Consider the following 12,628-nt stretch of genomic DNA (forward strand, 5'->3'; position numbering starts at 1 on the left):
TTCACAGCCCGGCTGACTCTGGAATAACTTCGCCATATAGACAAGCCTTCTCTCCTGGCGCTTCAGGCTGCCAGCACAGGACATAGTGCAGCCTGTGGGGGCGTCTGCCTTTCCTGTAGCAGCCAGGGCACATGCAGCCGGTACCACCAGGAGATATACATGAGTGAAACACATTACCATGGCTCCCTGGCTCTTACTTGCTTGGGGACCTTGTCCCATCTGCCTGGCAGCCCCTCACCTGGTTGCTGCCCACTGCTTGAGTGCCTTGCCCACCTCTCTGCAGAACAATGAAGGGCGTTAAGGAAGGGCATTTAGAACTGGGAGCTGGGAAGACAGATGAGAGAACATCTAGGGAATCAGGGAACCATGAGCATCGAGAGAGGGAGCAGGTTTGCATCTCAGTTTTACCAATCCCATGTCTTCAAAAATCATGAGTCAGGCCCAGAACATCACAAGATTGTAGAAAATAAGAAACCCTGCATTCTTTTTATTTTCTTTCTGGGCTTTCAGCTGTGAAGGGTCACGTCTTTCTCTTTTCTCTACAATCATGAGGGCAAGAAACTTACTTTTTTTCCTAAATGAAAGCCAGGAGTATATTCACAGGACTCCAGGAGCTGGGGCTTTAAGAAAAACACTGAATATTATGACACTTGCACTGAAAGTCATGTACATTTTGGTAACACTGCCAGCTGCACTTGCAAACTGGCTATTTACTGAAACACGGTTATTTCAATTATTATTTGTATTATAGGAGCAGTATAGAGCAGTATAGGAGAAGCTAGAGATCTATACTGGGTGCTGCAGAGACACAGTGAGAAACCGAGCCTCCCCCTAAAGCCTAACTAGACCAAGGGGTGAAATAAGAAGTGATTTGCCCAAGGTTCACAGCAGGCCCGTGGCAGAGTCAGAAATAGAAACAGGGCTCCTGAGCCCCTGCCCATCCCCCTGCCCACTAGGCCATGTTGCCACTTCTACAGAGCTTTTGAAAACAGAGTGGAAGAATGTGCAAACTAATCTAAAATTAGAAGCATTTATCGAAACAAAGAATCCAGAGCCAAACCATGAGTCATTAACACAGGGAGCAGCTTCCCCTGAAACTAACTCTTGAGTGGAGATCATTCCCTTCCTAGCACACTCTGGGTGACTTGGGTCAGTGGCCATTATCTGGAGCCTATGGTCCGTCATTCGGCCAGCCAGAGTAATATCTAGTACACAGCTTACTCTGTGCTGCCTGTGTTATCCCCTAAACTACGGTAATTACTGGGCGCGCTCACACACTCCCTGCAATCCCTCTGAACTAATCCATTTATTCTGTATAAGTAAAAAAAAGCGGGGGAGGGAAGATGTTAAAACTGGTTTAATGGAGTCTGCTAGTTTAACAAAAAACAATTAGCCCTGGGATTGAAATAGCAGCTCTGAGTCAATCAATCCCTAGGCGTAGTCAGAGGCCATATGGTGGTGGATGCTTCATCGACTATTAGTAACAAGGTCCTAATTAGTCTCCTGCCCTGATCTCTCTCCCGGAACCCAGTCCACAGCTCAGAGCTGGCCAGTCACAGGCTACTTTCTCCCTCCTCCTGTCCTTTGCAGCTGGGAGTGTGCCCTGGGCGAGCACGCCAGGTTTAAAACGCCACTGTGAGGAAAGGCTTCCCTTCAGGAGGAACATAACCCATAGCGCTGGGCAAAAATTTTCCTGTGAAACCTTTTTTTTGCTAAAAAAAGAAAAAAAGCATTGCAGATTTGGTTCTATCAAAACAATTCCCACATTCTGCTCGATTTTGGTGTCAATTGTTTTGGCCAGAAAAAAATTGGTTGTGTTGAAATGGTTGATTTTGGCATTTCCAAAATGAAACGTTTTGACTTTTTGGTTCCGAGCCATGCTTCAGTTCGGACAGTCCTTCCATTTTAAAAATACTTTACAATGTTTTACCCTCCCCAAAATGAATCCAAGTGTTTTATTTGACCCCAAACTAGTTTTTTAACCAACTTTTTCACCTAGCCAAAGCAACCCTTCTGCCAGGTGGAGCCAGCAGCAACAAGGGCCGGGGTCAGTATCTAGCGGTTCCTTTTCACCAATACAACACAAAACCGGCTCGAGCCCACACACAGTGACCTGGGACAATTACACACCACCCCCTGGGCGCCTCTTGCAAGCACAGAGTCTGAGTGTAGCAAAAACTTTTCATAAAAGGAGGGATGTCACTCAGCGTTAATTTGGGAAAACACCACAACTAGGGTTCATAAACATAAACCATGAACAAAAGACACACCCCCAAGTAAGTTGGGCTGTGTCCTTTTCCCCTCAAGTCCAGCAACCCAAAAGTCCCTTTAATGTGCCCATCCCTTCTTAGCACCCCACTCACAGTTGTTGTCCTTGGCCAGTGCAGCCCCAGAGTTCAGAGGTTCATCCGTAGAGTTCACTTCCCACCCTGTGGGGGGGGGGGAAGGAGGCACCTTACACACTCCCCTGCTTGGGTAGTTGCTCATCACTGCAACAGTCAATTGCCACACCTCTCTACAGGGCTCTGCTCTGGCCCTTTCCACCAACCACCCTGCTGGCCGCCTGCCACACCTCTCCAGCAGCCACCCTGGTGGCCACTGACCACGACGTCTTCAAGGCCCCCCACTTAACACAGCTCTCTGATTTCAGCTGTTAGTAGGGGAGCCTCACTGCTAATGCATACTGGGCAGTCTCTTACAATAGAGACACTGTCCTAAACTAAACCTAAGTATCAGTGATTTCAGCTGTGTAGCATGTAATAAGACTCTCAATTGAATCTCAGTTACCTCTTTTATTATACTATAGAAAATAGTGCCTAGGCTCCCTAAAAAGCACCCATACCCCTAAGCACAAATACCCATCCCCTCTCTGCCTATTAGGCTTTGGAACCCATGTCCCCTGCCTAGTGAGTGCTGTTCAGTTGAGGGTGAGTCCCTCCATCAGGGTGTTCTGGGTACAGTTCTTCTGCCCTCAGTTCACGCAACAAGGATAACAACCTTTTATTACTCCTGCCCCAGTGACAAGGAGACCGGGGCTCCACCACCAGGCACAGGTGATCATTCGGGCGAGCAATCCCATCACGATGAGCACCAAGGCAGGCTGGGTGTGTCCATGGAAATGAGATCAGATCCTGACGTCTTTCTCTACAGCTCACCACTAGATGTCAGGGGAGAGCTCATTCAGACTCTGTTTACACCAAAATGACAAATTTTGGCAATTCTCAATTTTTCAGTGTGCCCAGCGAACCAACAAATGGGCTATGTACACAGCTCCAGTGACTGACATGCTCACACTTCCTGGCTTTTTGATGGCCCACGTGCTTCAGCCCATCCATGCTGAAAATGTCACCATCCGCCCCCCCCCCACCACCATAGGCGCCTTTCTGGGTGAATCAGCAGAGCGCCCTGGGTTAGGCTGGGTTATGAAGCCTGAACTGACCTCTTGCTCCAGATGCGGATAAGGGCAGCTTGCCCTGTCGCAGCCCGTGCTGTCCCTGTTGTGTGGATACACAGGGGCCATCAGCATATGGCCACCCTGAAAGGTTCCAAAATCACAAGTCAGATTCCCCAAATCATGAGATTGGCCTAAGCCCAGAAGATTTGAAAAAAGAGATTCTCGCTTGTTTTTTGTCCTGGCTTCTGAGTTTTGCACATAGGGTGACCAGGTGTCCTGATATTATAGGGACAGTCCCAATATTCAGGGCTTTGTCTTATATAGGCGCATATTCCCCCCACACACACACACACATCCCTGTCCCAATTCTTCACACCGTGCTATTGGGTCCCCTATTTGCACCCCCCCTGCACATGTGACAATTGCCACATTGCCAACTCACAAGTGTACAGTGAGTCCGGTGGTTTCTGGCCCCTGCTACAGGAGCGCACGTTAGAGAACCCAGCCAAGATCAAGGCTACATTGTGCAAGGTGCAGTACAAATGCAGAGTAAGAGACAGCCTCAGAGAGCTCACAGTCTAGTGCAAAGCCTCATGCTGAGTTTGTGACAAGGGTGCTGGAACTGAGACTGAGCAAACTCATCTTATATGGGGGCCACCGAAAATCCATTAGACGGGAACAACTTTAACCCCCATTGGGCTGAGCTGGATTCAAACAGGTGCCCTACTGGTGAAAGGTTTTGTAGTTGTATAGCGCTCACCTGAAGCAGCCCATCCCCAAGGAACACCAATGATTCGCGCTACCGGAAATTTTTAAGCCAAAACTTTTTTCCAACTTCAGTGATCCCAAACAGTTCATGAATTCGTGTCAGTTTTGCTGAATTATTTGTGTCAAAAATAAACCCTGTAACCAAAAAAAAAGGTCTGACAAAGGTGGACATTTTGTGACATTTCATTTCAGGAGTGACTTCATTTTTATTTTTAAAATAATGCAAAAACATTTTTAAAAGTGCTTGAAATTGAAACAGTTCATTTTTGGGGTGACCTCAAAGGATTTGTTTTTTCAACCACTGAAATAATTTTTTTAAAATTTTGACCCAACATGATTTTTTTTTTCAGAAATGCCAGTGAAGCGAACAATCCATTAGTCACCAACTCTGCTAATGATCCAATTTTAAGACTAAGGCTGCCTTCTGGCAAGGTAAGTTTATTAGCTCAAGTTTAGCCTTTATGCAGCTTGCATGGGCAGGTTCTTGCCTCTGCAAGAAACTAAAGCAAACTCCCCTACCCCCCAACCCCATTGCGCGGCTCTCAGGCTCAAACTCACTCTCAGTTGGTCACACTCTCTTCTTAAAGGGCCAGTTTTCGCTAAGCAAATACAAATGATAAAAATGTAACAGTACAATGAACAGCAGCATAGCATCCAAACAGTGTAAAATTGACTGAACAATAATTACTCCATGCACTTTACACTAACATAAGAACAGCTACACTGGCTAAGACTAAAGGTCCATCTAGCCCAGTATCCTGTCTTCTGACAGTGGCCAGTGCCAGGTGCCCCAGAGGGAATGAACAGACCAGGTAATCATCAAGTGATCCATCCCCTGTTGCCCATTCCCAGCTTCTGGCAAACAGAGGCTAGGGACACTTCAGAGCATAGTTTTGTTCCTATACGTTTCCTAGCCCTGTGGGTCATGAGAAAGGTTTGAACCTACAATTTTTATATTCAGAGCACAGACTTTTCCAGTTCAGCTAGAACGCTGATGGTGGTGGGATTGGACGCCTGCTGCTAGCCCCTGTGCGGACCAGCTCATGCATGGATTCCCACCACACACATTGGCAGTGGCTCATTTGCGGGACAGTGGTGGAACATGGAGCATCAGGATTCTTGGTTTCTAAATGCAACAATGCCTCCATGTCAGCTGCTGGGCCCAAGCCTGGGCTCTCCAGATGTAAAAGCACATCGCGCTACCCCTGAACTAAAGAGCCAGCTCTCTCAGGATGGAAGCAGTCAAAGTCATAGACCTCTGTATGGGGTCTTCTAGAGCAGGCGTTTTCAACCTTTTTCTTTTTGAGCCCCCACCCCACCCCCTACTATAAAAACGCCACTGCCCACCTGGTCCACAACAACTGGTTTTCTGCATATAAAAGCCTGGTGTTAGGGGGTAGAAGCAGGGCAATTGCTCGGGCCCCCACTCCACAGGGGGGCCTGTGAAGCTAAGTTGCTCAAGCTTCGGCTTCAGCCAGAGGTGGCAGGGCCCTGGGCTTAAGTCCTGCGCAGCGGGGCTTTGGCTTTCTGCCCTGAGCCCCAGCAAGTCTAACACTGCCTCTGCTTGGAGGACCCCTTGAAACCTGCTCGTGCCCCCTCCCCGCAGGGGATCCCAGACCCCTGGTTGAGAAGCACTGGTCTAGAGCACCTATGTCCCACGAAAGAGCCAAGGGGCTGGAAGTCCAGCGCATAGCCTCTGGCTGAGATCAGCCAGGGAGAGTTTGTTGTGATGTTGTATTGCTTGTAATCTTGCATGCAGCTGGGGAGCACTGGCAGGTGGAGTTTCTGTGGGGCCAGGCACACTCTGAGCACTCTGCACTGAAGCTGGGAGGTGTAATTCCCAGCTCGGGTAGACGTACACACACTACTTCTGCTTGCGAGAGTGCACTACAGATAGCGGCAGTGTGGGTAGAGGCTCAGGCTGGCCACCAGAGAACGTACCTAAGACCTGAGAGGGGATTGTACTCTGGTGGCCAGCCAGAGCCCTGCCGCTACACTGCCTCCAGCAGGGCTAGAGCACGCCCATCTACCCAGACGGGAAATCATGCCTCCAGCCCCAGTGTAGATGCTCCCTCTGAGTCCTGTCTCCCCAGCTGCTCCTGCTGCTTCAGGAAAACTCATGGCAAAGCATCGCCGCTCTCCATAAAATGAGTGGCTGTTCTTTGTCTCTTCAAAACTTTTCATATGAACACAACGTGCAGTAAATTTCTGAAAAACCCTTCCCTGTTCCATCTGAACTCCTTTTCTCCCAGTCACCCCCATACAGAGCCCTCCATCTCTGTCTCTCTCTCCCAGTCACCCCCATACATAGCCCTACATCTCTGTCTCTCTCTCCCTGTCATCCCCATACATAGCCCTCCATCTCTATCTATCATCACCATACCGAGCCCTCCCTATCTAATCTATCTATCTAATCATCACTGTACATAGCCCTCTGTATCTATCTAGCTCTCTATCTGTCATCACCATAACTACTTCTCTGTCTCCATCTCAGTAGTTCCCAGTGGCACCTAGTTTCATGTCTTGGTGGCCTCACCGCCCTGGCTAAGGGCTGATTGAGTGGGAACTCCATTTCCTACAGCGCTCAGTATCTGCTCTCTCGGGATTCTGGCTGCCTGACTGGAGAGAGGAGCCCAGTGCCTGGGCTGACTGTCTCGTAACACCGTGGCACAAGGACAGATGGTCTGATGCTTGTGGGGCTTGACTGGGGACTGGAAGATCTGGATTTTGTTCCTTGTTGTGACTTGCTATGTGATCCTGGGCAAGTCACTAGATCGCTCTGTGCCTCCGTTCCCTGTCTGTAAAGCCGTCAACTGGCTTGTCTGCTTTCCCTACCTGTGCGTTCAGCGCCAACTCAATGGGGCACTGACCCCAGCTGGGGACCTCTGCAAGCTACCATAATACTACTGGGACAGGCATACAGGCCCACACTGGCAGGGAAGGGGTTAATGAGGGTCTGGGGCCCAGATGGCCTTGCCCTGCTTCCCCTGCAGCCCATGTCAGAGGTGGAGAGGGGGACTAGAGGCAGGAGGCCCAGGGCTGCCGAGGAAGAAGAGCTGAGTTCTGCTGCTCCCTCGGGGAGGGAAGCCAAGAGCTGGAGATGGAGCGCTGCCTGGGCGAGCCTCCGCTGGAGGGGATGGCCAGGGCCAGGAGTCCGGCCAGGGCACTGCTGAATGAGGACAGGCGCTAAGTGGATTTCCAGCAGCCGTCCTTGTTTTTGAGTTTGTAGAGTCCATTATTTTGGGGTGTTAGTACCCTGGAAGGGGTGGGACTCCAGCCTGCCATAGGCGGAGGGCTACAGCCTCTGCACAGCGGACCCTGTGAGAGGTGGCCCCCTTGACTGTCGCAGACCCCCAATCATGTGAGGGGGGCCCGCTTGGGGCTGTCATGGCTGCTACTGATTTTGGTTTTTCAATGGATTCATTGACTAAACCAAACTTTGAAAAAGCAAAATTTCCAGCAAGCCCTGGGGTTTGGCAGCTCTGTTGTTAAACACACGTCGCTGGCTGAGGATCTCAAAGCGCTTGCCAAACCCTGAGGGCAGGTGGTGTTCTCAACTCCATTTCACAGCCAAGGAAAGTGACATGCACAATGCCAGCAGCAGAACCCAGGGGTCCTGGTTCTTCAAAGGGCTGGTGCTGGCTGTTTGTAGGCCCAGGCCCATCGCACCCTTCCTGCCTTTGCTAGGAGTCCTAGATCCAGCCTTTCCCTGCCAGGATCTTGTAAGGCCCGGGCTAGGGGACCCCTCTGGTTCTCGGCATCTCTGCCTGCTGGAGAGGAAGTGGGGAGTCCTGAGTGAGCAGCCAGGCCAAGCAGACTCTTGTGTGAGGTGCTCCTCTGAGAAGCCTGAAGCCCACTGACTCAGAGAGCGAGTCTCCAGGGGACGAGGCTGGTCTGGGTTACTCTGGGGGACACTTCATACCTAGGCTGGAGGAGGCTGTTAGGAAGCAATGTCCAGTGGGAATCTGCAACTCAGTGCCCTGGTTGTGTTTGTCTTATCTGAGGTGTCACCCAGGAACACCCTCAGCCCTGAGATCAGGCTGTTCAGGGCATGGATTTGCCGCTTCTCTCAGTGCTTTGCTTGGGCTCCTCTCTCCTGGGGATGGGGTAAGAGCCCAGCTCTCCGATTTAACCCGTGGCGATTGCTTAGCAAAGCGTTGGTTACTCCCAAGGGCCTGGAGACGTGGGCAGGTGCGCCTGTGTGTCTGTGCGTGTGTACACCTGTGTGCGTGTGGGTGGGTGTCTGTGTGTCCATGGGTGGGGGGGTGTGTGTCTGTGTGTGCGTATCTCTGTGTACGAGTGTCTCTGTGTGCGTGCGTGTGTGTCTCTGTGTATGCCGGGGGGTCTCTGTGTGCCCGTGCGTGTCAGTGGAGATGTGTCTGTGTATGCGCACGTGTCTGTGTGTACGTAGGGTGTGTCTGTGTGTGTGCATCCATGTGCGTGTCTGACTCATTTTCTTGGCAGAGATTAGCAAATGTGATTAGCAGAACTGAGGGCATGTGCGTGTGCCTCTGATTTTTCTCTCTTGTCTCCCCCTCCCCCTGGTTCCAGACAGATGCCCGGAGCCAGTACTTGGATGTTAGCAAGACACTTAGCTCAATGAGTACTTTAATGGGACAGGGCCTCCCGGCCCTGGTGTCCAGTGCATGTCGGGCTGAGCCCAGGAAAGGGTGTCACACTGGGGAGGGCTCCCTCCTGGCTCTGCTGACCCCCATGGAGCATGGGACAGGGCACGAAGGCATAAGGAGTCCAAGGGGGACTCCTACACCACTGATTATGCAGCTCTCTGGCCTGCTGCCTCCATCCATCTGTCCCTGCCCTGCTGCACTGGTTGTCTCTCATCTCTGCAGGGTGGGACCCTTCAAGAAAACAAACCCCAGAGAGACCCAGGAAAGATGTCGTCCCTGGATCAAGAGCCCTGTGAGCACGTAAGCCCTTCGCTAAGGAGGTGAAGGAAGGGTAACAAAAAGTGGTAATTAAAGAACAAGACCCCTCCCTCCCCCAAGCAATTAATAATGAACCCTTTGGATGGAGGGGGAAGCTAATAACGTCTGTGCAAGGGATTAATCCACTCCTTCTACCCTGTCACACACACAATTGTATACACACCCGCTCAGTCTCTCTCTCTCTCTCTCTCACACACACACATGTATACACCCCCCCTCGAACATAGTCACATGCACATAGCTGACAGAACAAGGAGCAATGGTCTCAAGTTGCAGTGGGGGAGGTCTAGGTTGGATATTAGGAAACACTATTTCACTAGGAGGGTGGTGAACCACTGGAATGGGTTCCCTAGGGAGGTGGTGTAATCTCTATCCTTAGAGGTTTTTAAGGCCCGGCTTGACAAAGCCCTGGCTGGGATGATTTAGAATCAATAGTTGGGGTTGGTCCTGCTTTGAGCAGGGGGTTGGACTAGATGACCTCCTGAGGACTCTTCCAACCCTGATCTTCTATGATTCTATGATACACACCTGCTCAAAGTCTCTCTCTCTCACACAGACACACACCCACCCACTTGAACTCAGTCACATACACCCAGCTGTATACACACCCACACAGTCTCTTTCACACACACACATACACACACACACACACATGCTCGAACACAGTCACACACACATGTACGCACATTCACACACAATCTCACTCTCACACTTTACACATGCACACATGCACAGTCATGCACACACGGACACATTCACACAGTCTCACACATGCTCATGCACATACAATCTCCGACACACTCTTACATCCATGTGCGTGTGTACACAACTATCTCTAGTCTTTCTTTGCCGTGGCCACGTAGTGCATATGAGGCCCTTCCAGAGCTAGTCTGCAAACCCACCATCCTCCTTTCATTTCACTCTCTCCTGGAGACCCATGTCTGCTCCCCGATGTGGAGAGGGGATTGATTGAGTGTTGGGGAACAGGATGTCTGGACACAAGAACCAAAGCTGGGCATTGGCAAGGGGTATGGGTTGTGGGGAGCTGAATGTGACAGAATGACCCATAAGCCGGGTGCCTCTTTTCCCCTGGTCACTGTGCTTTTTCTGAGATGTTTTCGTGACAAGCAACTGACCCCTTCCCACGAACACCTTCAGTTTCAACAAACTGGCATTTTCTGAGGGCCTCAACCAGCTGATGTTCCAAATTCAGTGGATTTGGGCAGTGGGTCCCAGCAGAATTTCCCATGGGCCTAAGCCCACCACACAACACAGATCTCACAGAGTCCCTAAAAGATGTTCTCAGCAAGGATGAGCTAGCCTCTCCCATCTAGCATGGGCCTGCAGGCCAGGACGGAGTTACTGGTGGGACTCCTTGCAGTCTAGCAGCTGCCCTACAGTCATTCCTCTCCCTGGCTAGTCCCATACCTTTCTTCCCCAGGTGGGGAGCCATCAGGTGAGGCAATGTGAAAGAAATGAATGGAGCTCCTGGAAATAGGGATTATTTTAGGAGATGGGCTGCTAAGAGGTCTCTTCTCTATGGCCTGCTGAGCAGCGATCAGCGTTCCAGGGTAGCACAAGCATACTGTGAGGTGTTCACTATTAAATTAACTGAGCACAGTTGAGCCTCCTGCCACGGGCATCATGTGTCACACTAGCTGGATGTGGGCTTGGTAGAGACTGGAAATGTTGCCTAGTGGGGAGAGCAGTGGGCTAGGAGTCTGGAGACCTGGCTTCTGTTCTCAGCTCTGCCACTGGATTACTCTGTGCCTCTGTTTCCCCTTGCAGCCTTTGTCTTTCTTCTCTCCTTAGCCCAGGGGTGGGAAAAATTTTTGACCCAAGGGGCACACTGGAGAATAGAAATTGTATGGCAGGCCATGAATGCTCACAAAATTGGGGTTGGAGTGTGGGAGGGGGTGAGGGCTGTGGTTGGGAGTGTGGGCTCTGGGGTGGGGATGAGAGGTTTGGGGTGCAGGAGGGTGCTCCAGGCTAGGATTGAAGGGTTTGGGGAGTGGGAAGGGGATCAGGGCTGGGGCAGGGGGTTGAGGCATGGGGAGAGGCTCAGGGGTGCAGGCTCCGAGCGGTGCTTACCTCAAGCGGCTCCCAGAACCAGTGGCATGTCCCTTCTCCAGCTCCTATGTGGAGGTGCGGCCAGATGGCTCTGCATACTGCCCCATCCGCAGGCACCACCCCTGCAGCTCCCATTGGAGCGCTGGAGGGTGCCATTGGAGCGCGTAGGAACCGGAGCAGGGCCATGCCGTGGCTTCCAGGAGCCAGGTGGTATGGTCCCCCGACCCAGCACCCCAGCCAGAACACCAGAGCGGGGCCAAGCCGCGTGGTCTGGCCCCTGATCCACCGCCCTGGCCAGAGCGGGGCCGAGCCACATGGTGCGGACCCTGACCCCGCTCCCCAGCGGGAGTTTGCGGGCCAGCTTAAAATGGCTGTCGTAGTTTGCCCACCCCTGCCTTAGCCTGTAGGCCCTTCCGAGCAGGGACCGCCTCTCACGTCCCGCACCGAGCACAACGAGGCCATGATCTCTGGATGGGCTCGAGGTGCTAAGGAGTACATGTGCTACCTGTGGATATCCGTTCCCATTGGGTGGGAATGCTGGCTGTGCAGACAGAAGCAGAGGGCAGTGTGTAAACGTTCATCACTTCGCATACCAGTTCGAAAGCTTGGGGTTCTGGATGGCTATGGGGACTGGTAAAGGAGTCAGGGGGCTGCTAGGGGGCTGCCCCAAGGTGGGAGTGAGTTATTCCCATAGGATGACAGGGTTGGCTAGTCCTGACCCCCCTCACAGCTAGCATGCGACCAGCATTGCTGTGAGCCTGAGCAGAGCAGGGGCACTGACTGGGCCACGGAGACTGGACTCTCCTCTCACCCCAAGAGGTGGGTCAGCACTGAAACGCCTCAGAGGCCGGCTGTGCTGTACCTGGTCTGTGGATCCATATGGAAGCGTGATCTCCACAGCCAGCCCCTTCCATACACAGTAATGTTGTTCTCAAATCTCCCCCTCCGCTTATGGGGAGTGAGCAACTCTCCTCCTTGCCCAGTGCCACTCTGTAGCTTGTCTCAAGAGCTAAGGGCCTGATCCAAAGTCCAGCCAATCCAGTGAATTGTGGCTTAGTCCCTTGGGGACGGCTTTCTCTGTATACCAGCCTTTAGGCCATCCAACCCAACCCCCAAACACCACCTCCAGAGCCTGTTCCTAGCCCCTGGCTCACCCAGGGCACTCCAGTCCCCACTGCTGGTTCGTTCCATGGTACTTCCTGTTAATTGCTCCTAGCACATGTGGTGCACGGATCCTTTATGGACTTTTCCTTTCTACTCTTAGGGTTCATGCTGCAGGGGTCATGACCTCCAGGGGTGGGACTTACGCCCTCGGTGCCCAATCAACTTGCCAGCACCCGGTCAACTGGCATAAAGTGGACCCAGCTGGAGCCACCTTCCTCTTTAACATGGAGATGGAGACTACAGCTCCCACCATGCAGTGCGCCTTCCCGATCCAGGCAGAGGCTGC

This window comes from Lepidochelys olivacea (genome assembly GCF_965140295.1).
Source record: "Lepidochelys olivacea isolate rLepOli2 genome assembly, chromosome: 10".
NCBI lineage: Eukaryota > Metazoa > Chordata > Testudines > Cheloniidae > Lepidochelys > Lepidochelys olivacea.